Source organism: Panthera uncia, assembly GCF_023721935.1.
Source record: "Panthera uncia isolate 11264 chromosome C1 unlocalized genomic scaffold, Puncia_PCG_1.0 HiC_scaffold_4, whole genome shotgun sequence".
Taxonomy (NCBI): domain Eukaryota; kingdom Metazoa; phylum Chordata; class Mammalia; order Carnivora; family Felidae; genus Panthera; species Panthera uncia.
In genome coordinates, this window is record NW_026057585.1 from 28,959,410 (window position 1) to 28,972,859 (window position 13,450).

A 13,450-nucleotide genomic window follows, 5' to 3' on the forward strand; every position below is an offset into this window, starting at 1 on the left:
CCCTACTAGAATTGGAATAGTGGTTTTCGTTTGTTTTTTTAAAGGCATAGGGTGTCAGGGACAAAGAAAACTGAAAAGTTGATCACAGAAAACTCTGGAGGCTGAAAAGCAACACGTAGTAACTAATTTTGTAGATCTGAGAAAACTGAATTTTCTGCTTATTTTTGGGGAAGGCCTAGAACTGGTGCCGTAGATCCTGGGGTTCTTCAGAAATTGGTAGCTTCAGGTACTTTTGAAAGAATTGTCCAAAAGTCTATAATAAAAAATAAGCAACACTCATGGTACCAGGAGAGGGTTTCTTACCCTCAAGTTTCTTCTCTGTACTGGAGAACTCTACACACAGCTTGGGTTAAGGGTGTCGTACTAAATAGTATTGACTAGAAATCTACATCCAGGAATCCTCCCCAGCCTCTTTTTCTCTACTGGTCCTGAGAATACTGGGTGTCAGGCTTATAACTCCAGATGTGAGGTTGGAAGATTAATCCTGTTATAGCAAACTAATGATCAGGGGAAAAGGCCAACAGATAATAACAGATGTGGATTCACCCAGAGAAATGGCCCAGACTGGTCCACATCCTACAATGACACCTACCCATTAACGCATTTTATAGACAGCCTTTAAATGTTTCATTTTCAAATATGACATTAAGGATCATTTGAAGATAACCTCAGTATGAAAGAAAGAAATAGAAACAGTTCAAGAAGAAAAAAAGTTACTGGAATATGTTTGGAAGTAAGATAAATTCTATCTTTGAAGCAAGGAAGGATGCTTGCTTTAAAAAGAATCCTCAGAAAACAAAGAAAAGCTCTTAGACATTTAGAATATGAAATAATAGAAGGATTGGAAGTATAGGATATGACATTAATAGAAAAGCTAGAAATTTAGAATGTTACATATTTAGTAGAAAGTTGGAAGATAAAGTTGAGGAAATCTTCCAGAAAGCAGGACAAAAAGAGATACAAAGTAGAAGGTAAGAATATGAGAGGATCATACTTGGTGAATTCAACATGTAAAAAATGAGAATTACAGAATGGGGAAAAAATGTGTGGAGGAAATTAATAAGTGAACAAAAAACTTGGGTTTTCACACTGACAGGGTGCACGGAATGCTCCGCATAGTGACTAGGGGGGAAGAACCCACGTCAAAGTACATCATGGTGAAATTTCAGACATTAGAAATAAAAGGAAGTTCCTAAGAGCTTTCACGTTTGAAGCATATAAAAGGGATTAGGAATCAGTAACAATGGAAAGTAATTGTTAATGGAATAATGCCTTCAAAGCATTTGAAGGAAAGGTATTTCCAAACTAATTCTATACCTTGCCAAGCTGTCAAGTGTGGGAGTAGGCTAAAGTTATGAAACATATGAGGTCATTGGAATATTTATTTCAATTGCACTGTATCTCAGGAAGTTACTAGAGGACGTGGACTTTATCAAAATGATGAGGTAAATCAAAAAGAGGGATTATCCAGGAAATAGGATCCAGTACAGGAGATAAGTAAAAAGAATGCATACCTAAAATAATGGTGAAGGGAGATCCAAGGAGTGTGGCTGTGCAGCAGGTCTGAGAGTTATTAATTTAGATTGGAACGAGAAGCAAAGAGGCTCTAGATGGTATGTCTTTAGAAACGTGTGTGTGCATGCACACAAAATAGAGGGGATTTTTGTGATTTTATTCAAAAGGGACGTTTATATGTAGTTTTCTTTTCCTGTGATGTCTTGGTTTTGGTATGAAGGTAATAATGGCTTCATAAAATGAATTAGGAAATGTTCCTTCGTCTTCTTTTTTGAGGAAGAGTTTGTGGAGGATTGGTGTCAATTCTTTAAACGTTTGGTTTAAAGGTAGATTGTACCAGAGAATCCATCTAATCCTGGTTTACTTTTGGTAAATTTTTTCCTTATTTAATCTCTTTAACTTATAATGCTATTTGGATTTTCTACCCCTTCTTGAATCAGTTTCAGTAGTTTTTCCCCCTAAAAATTTGTCCATTTTATCTAGGTTATTTAATGTGTTGCTATACAGTTGTTCCTAATGTTCCCATATAATCATTTTTATTAAACACCAGTAGTAATGATCCCTTTATCATTCTTGATTATAATAATTTGTCTTTTTTTTTTTTTTTTTCTTGGCAGCCTAGCTGAAGGCTTGTAAACTTCATTGATGTTTTCAAAGAACCAACTTTTGGTTTCATTGATTGTTCTGTATTATTTTTCTGTTCTCTGTTTCATTTATTTATGCTGTAATCTTTATTTTCTTCGTCTGCCTGTTTTGGGTTTAGTTTGTTCTTTTTCTGTTTTTTTTTAAGGTCAAAGTTTAGGTTTTTGAATTGAGATCTTTTTAAATGTAGGCATATATAGCTATAAATTTCCCTTTAAACACTGCTTTCACTTCATCATTTAAATTTTGGTGTGTTGTGCTTTTGTTTTAATCTTAACGTATTTTATAATTTTCCTGTGTGATTTCTTTGACTTCTTGTTTTTTAGGAGTTTGTTGCTTAATTTCCACATATTAATTTCCCAAATTTCCTTCTGTAACTGCTTTCTACTTTCATTCCCTGGTGTTTGGAGAACATACTTTGTATTATTTTATTCCTTTAAAGTTCTTGAGACTTGTATTATTGCCTTACATATAGTATGTTCATGTACACTTGAGAAGGAAGTGTTCTGCTGTTTTGAGTGGAGAATCCTGTACCTGTCAAGTCTAGTTAGTTTATAGTGTTAAAGTCTTCTGTTTCCTTGTGTTTTTTTTTTTTTTTTTTTTTTTGGTCTGCCTCTATCCATTATTGGAAGTGAGTTAAATAAGTCTCCCAACTATTTTTGTTTGTTTTTGTCTGTTGTCTATTTTTCCTTTCAGTTTTATGTTTCTGCTTCATATGTTTGAGTCTTTATTCTTAGGAGTATTTGTTTATAGCTGATCTATAATTTTTGATGAATTGACCCTTTTATCATTATAAAATGTCCTTCTTTGTCGTCTCTAGTAACATTTTTTTAATGTCTATTTTGTGTGATAAGAGTACAGCCATTCCTGGCGTGCCTGGGTAGCTCAATCAGTTGAGTGTCCAACTCTTGATTTTCGCTCAGTCATGATCCCAGTATCATGGGATTGAGCCCTGTCTCAGGTTCTGTGCTGAGTGTGGAGCTTGCTTAAGATTCTACCCCTTCCCCTCTGTCTCTCAAAAAAAAAAAAAAGAGTATAGCCATTCCAGCATTCCAGCTCTTTTTCTTGGTTATAGATTGCTTGGTATATCTTTTTCCATCCTTTTACTTGCAGTTTATTTGAATCAAAAGTGTCTTTGAACCTACGGTGTATCATCTCTTTTAGATAATGTATAATTGGGTTGTCTTTTTTTACACATTCTGTCAGTCACTTCGTTTTGATTGGAACATCAAGTTTATTTGCATTTAATATAGTTACTGATAAGGGAGGATTTATGTCCACTATTTTGTTACTTGTTTTGTGTTTGTCTTAAGGTTTTTTTTCTGTTGTTCTTTTTTCCTCTACTGTTACCTTCCTTTGTTCTAAATAGATTATTTTGTAGTACCATTTAAATCCCTTATTAGTTTTTTTTCACTATATATTTTTTCATTGTGGTTGTCCTGGGAATTGCAATTAATAACTTTACTTCAATCTAGTTCAGATTAATAGCAACTTAATTTCAATAATATACAAAAATTTGTCTCCTGTATAGCTCCATTTCTTCTCTGTCCTTTGTGCTATTATTCTCATGCAAATTATGTCTCTATATGTCTCTTAAATCAGAAGAAAAAAGTTACACAATTAAAAGTTATTTAATGTTCTATATTTTATATAATATATTTTATGTATATTTTATATTGTATCTTTAATATTTACTTACCTAGCTACCTTTACTGTGCTCATTATTCTTCAGGTGGATTCAAGTTATGGTCTAGCGTCCTTTCATTTCAGCCTTAAGGACACCTTTCAGTATTTCTTGTATATTAGGTCTCCTGGTAACCAGTTCTGTCAGTTTTTGTTTATCTGTGAATGTCTTAATTTCGCCTTCATTTTTTGAAAAGTAGTTAAAGAATTCTGGGTTGATAGTATTACTTTTTCAGTACTTTGAATATGTCTTCCCTTTGCCTTTCTGGCTTCCATGGTTTCTGATGAGAAATTATTAATTTTATGGAGGATCTCTATACATGACAAGTCACTTATCTCTTGGCTGTTTCAGGATTCTTTGGTTTTTTAGTTTATTTATAGTAGTTCATTGAGTTTTTGGATGTTAGGTTAATATTTAGGGAACTTTTCAGTCATTTATTTAGATATTGGTTTTTTTTTTTTTTTAATGTTTATTTAGAGAGAGAGAGATAGCAAGTAGGGGAGGAGCAGAGAGAGAGGGAGAGAGAATTCCAAGCAGGCTCCACACTGTCAGTACTGAGCACGACATGGGCTCGAACCCATAAACCATGAGATCATGACCTGAGCCAAAATGAAAAGTCAGACGCTTAACTAACTGAGCCTTTCAGGCACCCCAGATATTTTTTCTGCCCTTTTCACTTCTCTGTCTCTCTCTCTCCCCCTCTTTCCCCCTCTCTCTGGGACTCCCTTTATGTGTATGTTGACATGCTTTATGGTGTCCCCCAGGTATCTTAGACTCCTCTTTTTTTTTTTTTTTAATCTTTGATTTGTTTTTCTTTCTGTTTTCAGAGAAGTTAATCACAATTGACTTATCTTCAGATTCACTGATTTCTTTTTCTGCCTGTTCAAATCTGGTGAAAATTTCTAGTGAAGTTTTAATTTTACTAAAATTTTTTACGTTTCAACTCCAGAATTTTTTTTTATTCTTTATCATGATATATATCTATTTATATTTTCTATTTGTGGGACATCTATCTCATAACTTTCCTTTGGTTTGTTAGACATAGATTTCCTTTAGTTCTTTGAACATGTTTAAAATAAGCGATTTGTGAATGTGGTTGTTAAGTCTAATGTCTGTGTTTCCTTGAACACTTTATATTGACTGTCTTTGTTTTCCCATGTATATGAACGATTCTTTCTTTTAAGTCTTTTTTTTTTTAAGTGTTACTGTTTTTTTGTTGAAAACTAAATTTTTAATAATGTGGAAGCTTTGATAATCAGATATTCTCCCCTCCCCAGTGTTTGTTGTTATTACTGTTTGTTTCTGTTTGTTTATTCTGAACTAATATAATAAACAAAAGTGAATTGAGTAAAATCTGCTTTCTTTAATATGGGTGACCACTGAAGTCTCTACTCAGTGAGCTTAGTGTTCAACTAATAATTCAACAGAGGTGTCCTTAAATACCTGGAATCAGTGAGTCTCCCAGTTTTTGTTTAGAAGGTCTGTGTGTGTTGGGGCCTTCAGCATTCAGAAGAGAATTTTGTAACTTTGCCTTACTCTTAACTTGCTGCTTGTGTAGAGCTTCTCGTTAGCCAGAGGTGAGTGCTTAGGGCCTTCTCAGTTTTTTCCTGAGCATGTGCACATACGTGTGCTTACATATGACCATCTAGATTCTCAGGAATATTTTGGAACTTTTCGAAGCACCCAGTTTTCTTTTTAAGCTCTTTTGGTTAGCTTATTGTTTGTCTCAAGTGTTATCCACTGCCTTGGTCAGCTGCAATATGAAACAATTGCCTCTGATAGTTTTTGACAAATACCCTTGGGGCAAAGTTTTGTTTTGTTTTGTTTTGTTTTGTTTTGTTTTGTTTTGTTTTGCATGGAGGGAGCTCTGAGGTCAAATTAAGATAGCTTTGGGAGTGGGGTCTTCCAGGAAACCACCAGACTGTCAAATAATGACAGTCCTCTGGGAATGTAGTAGTAGAGGCAGTCCACCTTCTTCTGCCCCCCTGATAGAGCTGCCAGGCTGTTAGTTTTCACCAGGTTTGTGGACTGTTGACTTTCAAAGCTACTATAAAGCTGGAGTGGGAGGCTGGGAATAGGGCAAAATAAAAATGCCACAGTTTGCTGGTCTTACTAAAATATAGCTATCTTTCTTGAATAAATTCTCCCCAGATTGCTGCGAGCCTTTGGTTAATTTCTAGTTTGGAAAATGTTGACACTATTTTTGCCAGTGTTCTTCTTGGTTTAATGGAGATGATGCTTTTCAAATGTCCTTATTTTGATATTTTTGCTTATGTCTTACTGTTGAGTTTTGAGAGTTCTGTATTCTGTTTTAGATGGCAGTCTTTTGTTATTGTAGTTTACAAATACTTTCTCCAACTCTGTCACTTTTTAATCATCTTAACAGGATCTTTCGAAGGGTAAAAGATTTTTGTTTTGATGAAGTCCAGTTTATCAAGTTTTTTCTTTTGTGGATCATGCTTTTGGTGTTATTTCTAAGAACTCTTTTTCTAGGTCTAGATCCTGATGATTTTTCTGTCTTCTACAGGATTAATAGTTTTTCATTTTATGTTTAAATCTATAATCCATTTTGAGTTAATATTGGTATAGAGTGTAAGATTTAAGTTGGTATCCTCTTTTTTCTTCTGTCTGTATATTCAGTTGCTCTAGCACCAACTGTTGAAAAGACATTTTTTTCTCTGTTGAATTGCTTTTACACTTTTGTGAAAAATTCAGCTAGCCATCCTCAATAGGGCTTTGAGGAGGTTTTAGAAAATATAGAAGGAATACAAGGAGTTAATTCATTTTCTCATGTAAGGTTCGGTCAGATCCAAAGTGAAAAATCCACATACAAGTATAACTACATTGTTTAGAAATCAGGGGTAGGGGAGGGATGGTTAGAGAAGGGGTGGTGGGTAGTCTTGATTTTCATAACAAGCTTTAATTGAAATCTTAAAATAATGTATTTGTATAATTTTAATTAAAGTAGAAACAAAATACTCTAGTATAATGCCAATGCTTTACTCAGGGGAAAATTCAAAGCCTTAAATGTCTATATTTTTAATATTGTAATGCTTTTATGTGGAAAAAAATACTCAGAGTAACACATGGTAAAAATGTACAACTTTAGAATTCAGAAGTGCATACCTTCTTAACCCCTAGTCAAGAATTTAACACATTGCCACTCCTTCCACTCTGTTCCCTCCCAATCAGCCTCCCCTTTGTCTTTGGGAGGCTACCATCCCACCTTTTATGTAGTCACTTTTTTGTTTTATATTTTTATTACTTAAAAATACATTTTTAAGGTATATATTTTTTCCTATTAATGAAATTTGCATAATTGGATCTTGGCTTTTTTCAGCATTATTTGAGTCATTTATATTTTCACATAAAATTGTAGTTCATTCAGTTTCATTGCTCTACAGGCATACCTCATTTTATCACACTTTGTTGAGCCTTGCAAGTGCTTTTTTTTATTTATTTATTTTACAAATTTCAGGTTTGTGGCAACCCTGTATCTGCAAGTCTGTCAGCACCAGTTTTCCAACAGCATTTGCTTTGCGTCATGTTTTTGTGTCACATTTTGGTAATTCTCACAACATTTCACACATTTTATTGCTATATTTCTTACGATGATCTGTGACCAGTTATTGTTGATGTCACTACTATAATTGCTTTGGGGTGCCAGAAACCACCATGGCATGGTAAACTTAATAAATGTTGGTTGTGTTCTGATTGCTCCACTGACTGGCTGCCTGTTCCCGTTTCTCTTCCTTTATTTGAGCCTTCCTATTCCCTGAGACACAATATTGAAAATAGGCCAATTAATAATCCTACAATGGCTTCTAAGTTTTTAAGTGAAAGGAAGAGTTGCATGTCTCTCACTTTAACTCAGAACCTGGAAATGATTAGGCTTAGTAAGGAAGGCATGTCAAAAGCTGAGATAGACTGAAAGCTAGGCCTCTTTGTCAGTTAATGTGTGAATGCACAGGAAAAGTTCTTGAAAGAAATTAAAAGTGCTACATCAGTGAACACATGAATAATGAGAAAATGAAACAGCCTTATTGCTGATATGGTTGAAAGTTTTAGTGGTTTGGATAGAAGATCAAATCAGCCACAACATTCCCTTAAGCCAAAGCCTTATCCAGAGCAAGGCCCTTCAGGGGAGATAGCTCAGGGATAGAGCATTTAATTACAGAGCAAATCCCTCTCTTCAATTCTGGAAAGGCTGAGAGGTGAAAGGCTGCAGAAAAACTGTTTGGAGCTAGCAGATTTTGGTTTGTGAGGTTTAAAGAAAGAAGCCTTCTTTAGAACATAAAAGTGCAAGGTGAAGCAGCAAGCGCCGATATAGAAGCTGCAGCAAGTTATTCAGAAGATATCTAGGTAAGGTAATTAACAAAGGTGGCTACACTAAATGACAGATTGTCATTATTGACAAAGCAGCCTTCTAGTGGAAGAAGATGCCATCTAGGGCTTGCATAGCTAGAGAGGAAAAGCCATTACCTGGCTTCAAAACGTCGAAGAACTGGCTGACTTGTTGGGGGCTAATGCAGCTGGTGAAACCAGTGCTCATTTATTATTCTAAAAATCGTAAGGCCCTTAAGAATTACATACATCTACTCTGCCTGTGCTCTATAAATGCAATAACAAAGCATGGTTGAGAGCACATCTTTTTATAACATGTTTCATTGACTATGTTAAGCCTACTGTTTGACCTACTCCTAGGAAAAAAGATTTCTTTGTAAATATTACTGACAATACACCTGGTCAAGAGCTCTGACAAAGATGTGTAATGAGGTGAATGTTGTTTTCATGTTTGTTAACACAACATCCATTGTGCAGCCCATGGATCAAGGAGTAATTTCAAGTCTTGTTTAAAAAGTACATTTTGTAAGACTATAGATGCCATAGTGATTCCAAAGATAGATCTGAACAAAGTAAATTGAAAACCTAGATTCAGGGGTGCTGGGGTAGCTCAGTCAATTGAGCATACGACTCTTGATTTCAACACAGGTCATGATCCCAGGGTCATGGAATCGGGCCCTGCATTGGGCTCTGCACTGAGCCTGTAGCCTGCTTAAGATTCTGTCTTTCCCTCTGCACCTCTCCCCTGCTTGCGTGCGTACTCTCTCTTATCTGTCTCTAAAATAAAAAAATAAAACCTGGATTCACCATTTTAGATGCCATTAAGAACATTCATAATTCATGAGAAGCGGTCATAATAACAACATGGACAGCAATTTGGAAGAAGCTGAATTCAACCCTCGTGGATGACTTGGAGAGAGGTTCATGACTTCAGTGGAGAAAGTAACTTCAGGTGTGGTGTATAGCAAGACAACTAGAAGTGGAGCCTGAAGGTGTGACTGAATGGCTGCAATCTCATGATAAAGCTTGAACAGGTGAAGAGTTGCTTCATAGGGATGAGCAAAGAAAGTGCTTTTTAAAGATGCACTCCAGTCCTGGTGAAGATGCTGTGCAGATTGTTGAAATGACAACAAAGGATTTACATATTATATAAACTTGATAAAGCAACAGCGGGGTTTGAGAGGACTGGCTCCAATTTTCAAAGAAATTTTACTGTGGCTAAATTGTTTTCAAACAGCATCACTTGCTACAGAGAAATAGTTCATGAAAGGAAGACTCATTTGATGTGGCAAACTTGTCTTATTTTAAGAAATTGCCGCAGCCACCCAACCTTCAGTAGCCACCACCCTAATCAGTCAGCATCTATCAACTCTGAGGCAAGACCAGCAAAAAGATTATGACTCATTGATAACTCAGAAAATGGTTAGTATTTTTTAGCAATAAAATATTAAAAATATAATAATATAATATAAAATTAAGGTATGTACTTTTTTTAGACATAATGCTATTGCACACTTAATAGACTATAGTATAGTGTATACATAACTTTTATATGTACTGGGAAACCAAAAAATCATTTTACTCACTTTACTATTTTGCTTTATTGTGATGGTCTGGAACTGAACCCATGCTGCTTGTCAGGTATGCCTGTATAGTACAGTACATTATATGAATATCCTACAATTTATCCATTTTGTTATTTGTGGAAACTTGGATTGTTTCTACTTTTTAGGCTTTTTAGGCTTTTATGGATAATGCTGCTATGTATTTACTTGTGCATGTCTCCTCGTGTACTCATGCACACATTTATATTGAGTAAATATCCAGGAGTTTAATAGCTTGGTTTTAGGGTACATTTATGTTTAATGTCAGAAGATACTAACTTTTTTTCCAAAGTGTTTTGTAACAATTTACAATCTCATCAACACTTTTGCATTTCAATTTTACCAACACTTTATATTGTTAATCTTTAATTTTAGTCATTTTAGAGAGTGTGTAGTGGTTTTAGTTCCCATTTGCCAGTTTCCAAATGTATCAATTGACTCCCCTTTTTTTCCTGAGTATGGATCACAATCTCCTCTTTCTTTGTGTAGGATATAATTTTGCTTGAAAACTGGACATTATATTAACATGTTTTAGTGACTCCAGTTTCTGTTGGTGTTTTTCTGAGATTTGTTGGGTGAGGTTTATAGTCTGGTTTTGATGCTTGCCCTGTGGTTTTCTTCTAGGGATTCCACTAGTTTTCATCTGTTCTCCTGGGCTATGGTTCTGTCCTCTGGCACTTCAGCCTTGTAAGGCTTCACCTTCTTGTTGCCCAAATGGTGCACACTTGAGAAATGCGCTCTGTTGAAAAAGCATCAGTAGTACAGCTCTGTTTTTCAAGTGTAAAAATACTGGCCTCTGCCAGATTTTTTTCCCTTGACCCCTGCAGTTCTCTTTACATACTTCGTTCATCAGTCATCTGGTGATTTAGCAAAGTTTATGCTGATAATTTTTTCACTACTTCTCTGGTTCTCTCACTGCTAGTTCTCTCACTTAAATTTCTATTTCTATTTTCAGCTGCTTCTCCAGGCCTAAAATCTGATAATAATTCTGTATTATCTTTTTCCAGAGATAATTTTTGTTTGCTTGTGCCTCACCTGGGGTGACCAGCAATCTGGGATTACTTTACTTAAATTTTAGGGATTGAGTTTGTTTTGTTTGTTTGTTTGTTTTTGTTTTAATTTGCTCAACTAAAGTCTTTAGGTAGGGCTGCAGTACATGCAAGGACTTGTTTACTTCTGGCTCACTAGAGTTTAGTCCTTTGGAGTCTCAGTTTAATAGCAGGCAGTATTCAGTATGGCTCCCACCATTTCTGAACCTTGCATTCCTGTTTTGGTCCCCTTAGCTCTAAAACAACGTCAGAAATTATGATCAGTTTCTCAGCTGCCTCATCTGTATTGGTAAAAACCCCCAAGGCAAAGAAACATCCTTGGATGCTGGGTTTGTATCAGTAGGTTTCCGTCCCATCTTGGATCTTGGCCAGGTCATTCTTTACTGTTGTGTTAACTTTTTGGTGCCTTCAGATTGATAGTTTTTTAAATATTTTGTTCAGTTTCTCTAGTAGGTACTTCAGTAGGAGGATTGATAAGTTATTTACTATTCTGCTATTACTACAGTTATTTCGAGAATGTTTGGATTGATGGGTGCATATAGTGTCATTGTGGTAATGATTAAAGCTTTTGGCTTGGGTTTTTTCTATGGTGGCTTCATTACTAAGTATGTTGTGATGTTGCAGAGATGCTGCTGGCTGCTCTGACATACATAATTCTCATGGCTGTTATTTCCACTGAAGAGTGTATCTTTTCTAGTACTTGGAAACATCCTGGGAAGGATTCCCAATTTCCCACACTGGCCTGCCTCCTCATCTATGAACAAATTGCTGTGGCTGCCTGAGGAATTCTCATCAGCCTGGATGCCACTTGTTCATCCCTCAGTCCGGAGGCCTATGGTGCCACTTTAACAGTTGAGTGAAGAGTGTTTTATTAATGGTCAGTCAGGGTGCCATTAACATAAATCGGAAAAAGGATGTTAGGTAAGATAGCAGATTGCTCGTTAATAGTTTTCATAGATCATTTTGGAGGACCCTGAAAATTTTCATTATATGATTATATCTAGTAAAGCTGTCTAGCAACAGAATTTCACAAAAAATAATAGTTGACTGGTAACATTACTTGTAAAAAGGATTTTGCTCAGTTTATATGTCTCTTGAAATTGACAAACTCACAAGATGTTTTGTAGAGTCACTGCTAATAAAAGAGTAAAAGAGACTTTTATGTCTCTTTTTTCCTTGCCTTCAAAAATTGAGGTCAATTGTTAATCTAAAATAACTCTTCTAGCGACTCCTGGGTGGCTCAGTTGGTTGAGTGTTCAACTTCGGTTCAAGTCATGATCTCACAGTTCGTGAGTTTAAGCCCCTGTTCAGATTCTGTCTTCCTCTCTCTCGGCCCCTCACCCACTCATGCTCTGTCTCTCTCAAAAATAAACATTAAAATTTTTTTTAAATGCTTAAGAAAAATAAAAACCCTTCTAGGGATAAGAATAATTTAATTTGGTTTCTTTAGGATTGAGTTGTATCAGTGTGCTGTTACTGTGTAATAGACTACAGTAAAACCTTGGTTTGTGAGCATAATTTGTTCTGGAAATGCTTATAATCCAAAGCACTTGTATAGCAAAGCAAATTCAAGAACCATTGGCTCAGTTGTGATCATGTGATATTCGGTGTCACCTACTACTCAAATTGCAAGACATCACTTGTTTTAAAATTTATTAGAAATGTTTGCTGGTCTTCCAGAACACTCACAGACCAAGTTACTTGCAATTCAGGGTTTTACTTGTACTCTAAAACTTGGTGGTTTAAGACAAACCTTTATTGTTAAAACAAGTCTGTAAGTCAGCTGGGCAGTATTTCTGGTCTTGCCTGGACTCATTTATGAGTCTGCATTCAGCAGCAGGTCAGGAAGGTGGCGTTGGTGCTCTTGACTGAGTTCCCTAGGGTGGCCTGTGGTGGGACATTTGGTCTGTCCTGTTATCCTCCAGCAGATTAGAGTAGGCTTGTTCTCATGATGGTAGCAGGATTCTAAGAAGAACCATGCAAAGTCTCCTGAGGTCTAGCTCAGAATTTGTGAACTGACGTCTGTTACATTCTATTGATCTTCCTCATAAGGAAGCCTAGATTTAAGGGTAGGGGAAAACACTCTATCTCTTGATGGGAGAAACTGCAAAGCCTCATTGTCAAATGCATGAATAATGGGGAAGTGTAGAATTGGAGCTGTTTTTGCAGACAGATTTTTGATTCATGATGTAAAATTAATATTCTATATTTGTTTAGTTCCAGGTTGACCTTTATTATATTTCAGGAGGAATTGTGTTTGGGTATAGAAGTTTAGGCAAGTATAAATTAAATATGTCAATCTGTTCAGAGGTCCAGATGATTCTAGTTACGTATGTTTCATTGAATATATCTAATGACATTCTGGAAGCATCGTTCATGCATTGAATTACCAAAATTGTAGTACCAGTTGTAGATGTTGAAAGAGGATTTATTTTCACCTCTACTCTTTTTTGGTTATAAATGACAATATTCTTTTTGTATTCATTATTATTACTCTAACTTCTTTAATTAGAGATTTCATTGTTTTCCCAAGTTTATTAATATTTGTATATTGTGATCTTATAATCCGTTTTATTGAAGTGTAATTGGTATGTAATAAATCATGTTTTATG

General features: G+C 35.5%; 1 long non-coding RNA gene across 9 annotated transcripts in view; it reads left to right on the forward strand.

Annotated features, from left to right (window-relative positions):
• The window catches only part of LOC125912411 (uncharacterized), a 53,687-nt gene that overhangs the window by 13,566 nt on the left and 26,671 nt on the right, over positions 1 to 13,450 (forward strand). For 4 of the 9 annotated variants that reach the window (XR_007454718.1, XR_007454713.1, XR_007454714.1 and 1 more), the window contains one exon: positions 9,001 to 9,607. This is a non-coding gene — a long non-coding RNA (uncharacterized LOC125912411). Of the gene's footprint in view, positions 1 to 4,839; positions 9,608 to 11,535; positions 11,690 to 13,450 lie in introns of those variants that run through there. The other 5 variants (XR_007454712.1, XR_007454720.1, XR_007454719.1 and 2 more) reach the window with 4 other exon arrangements.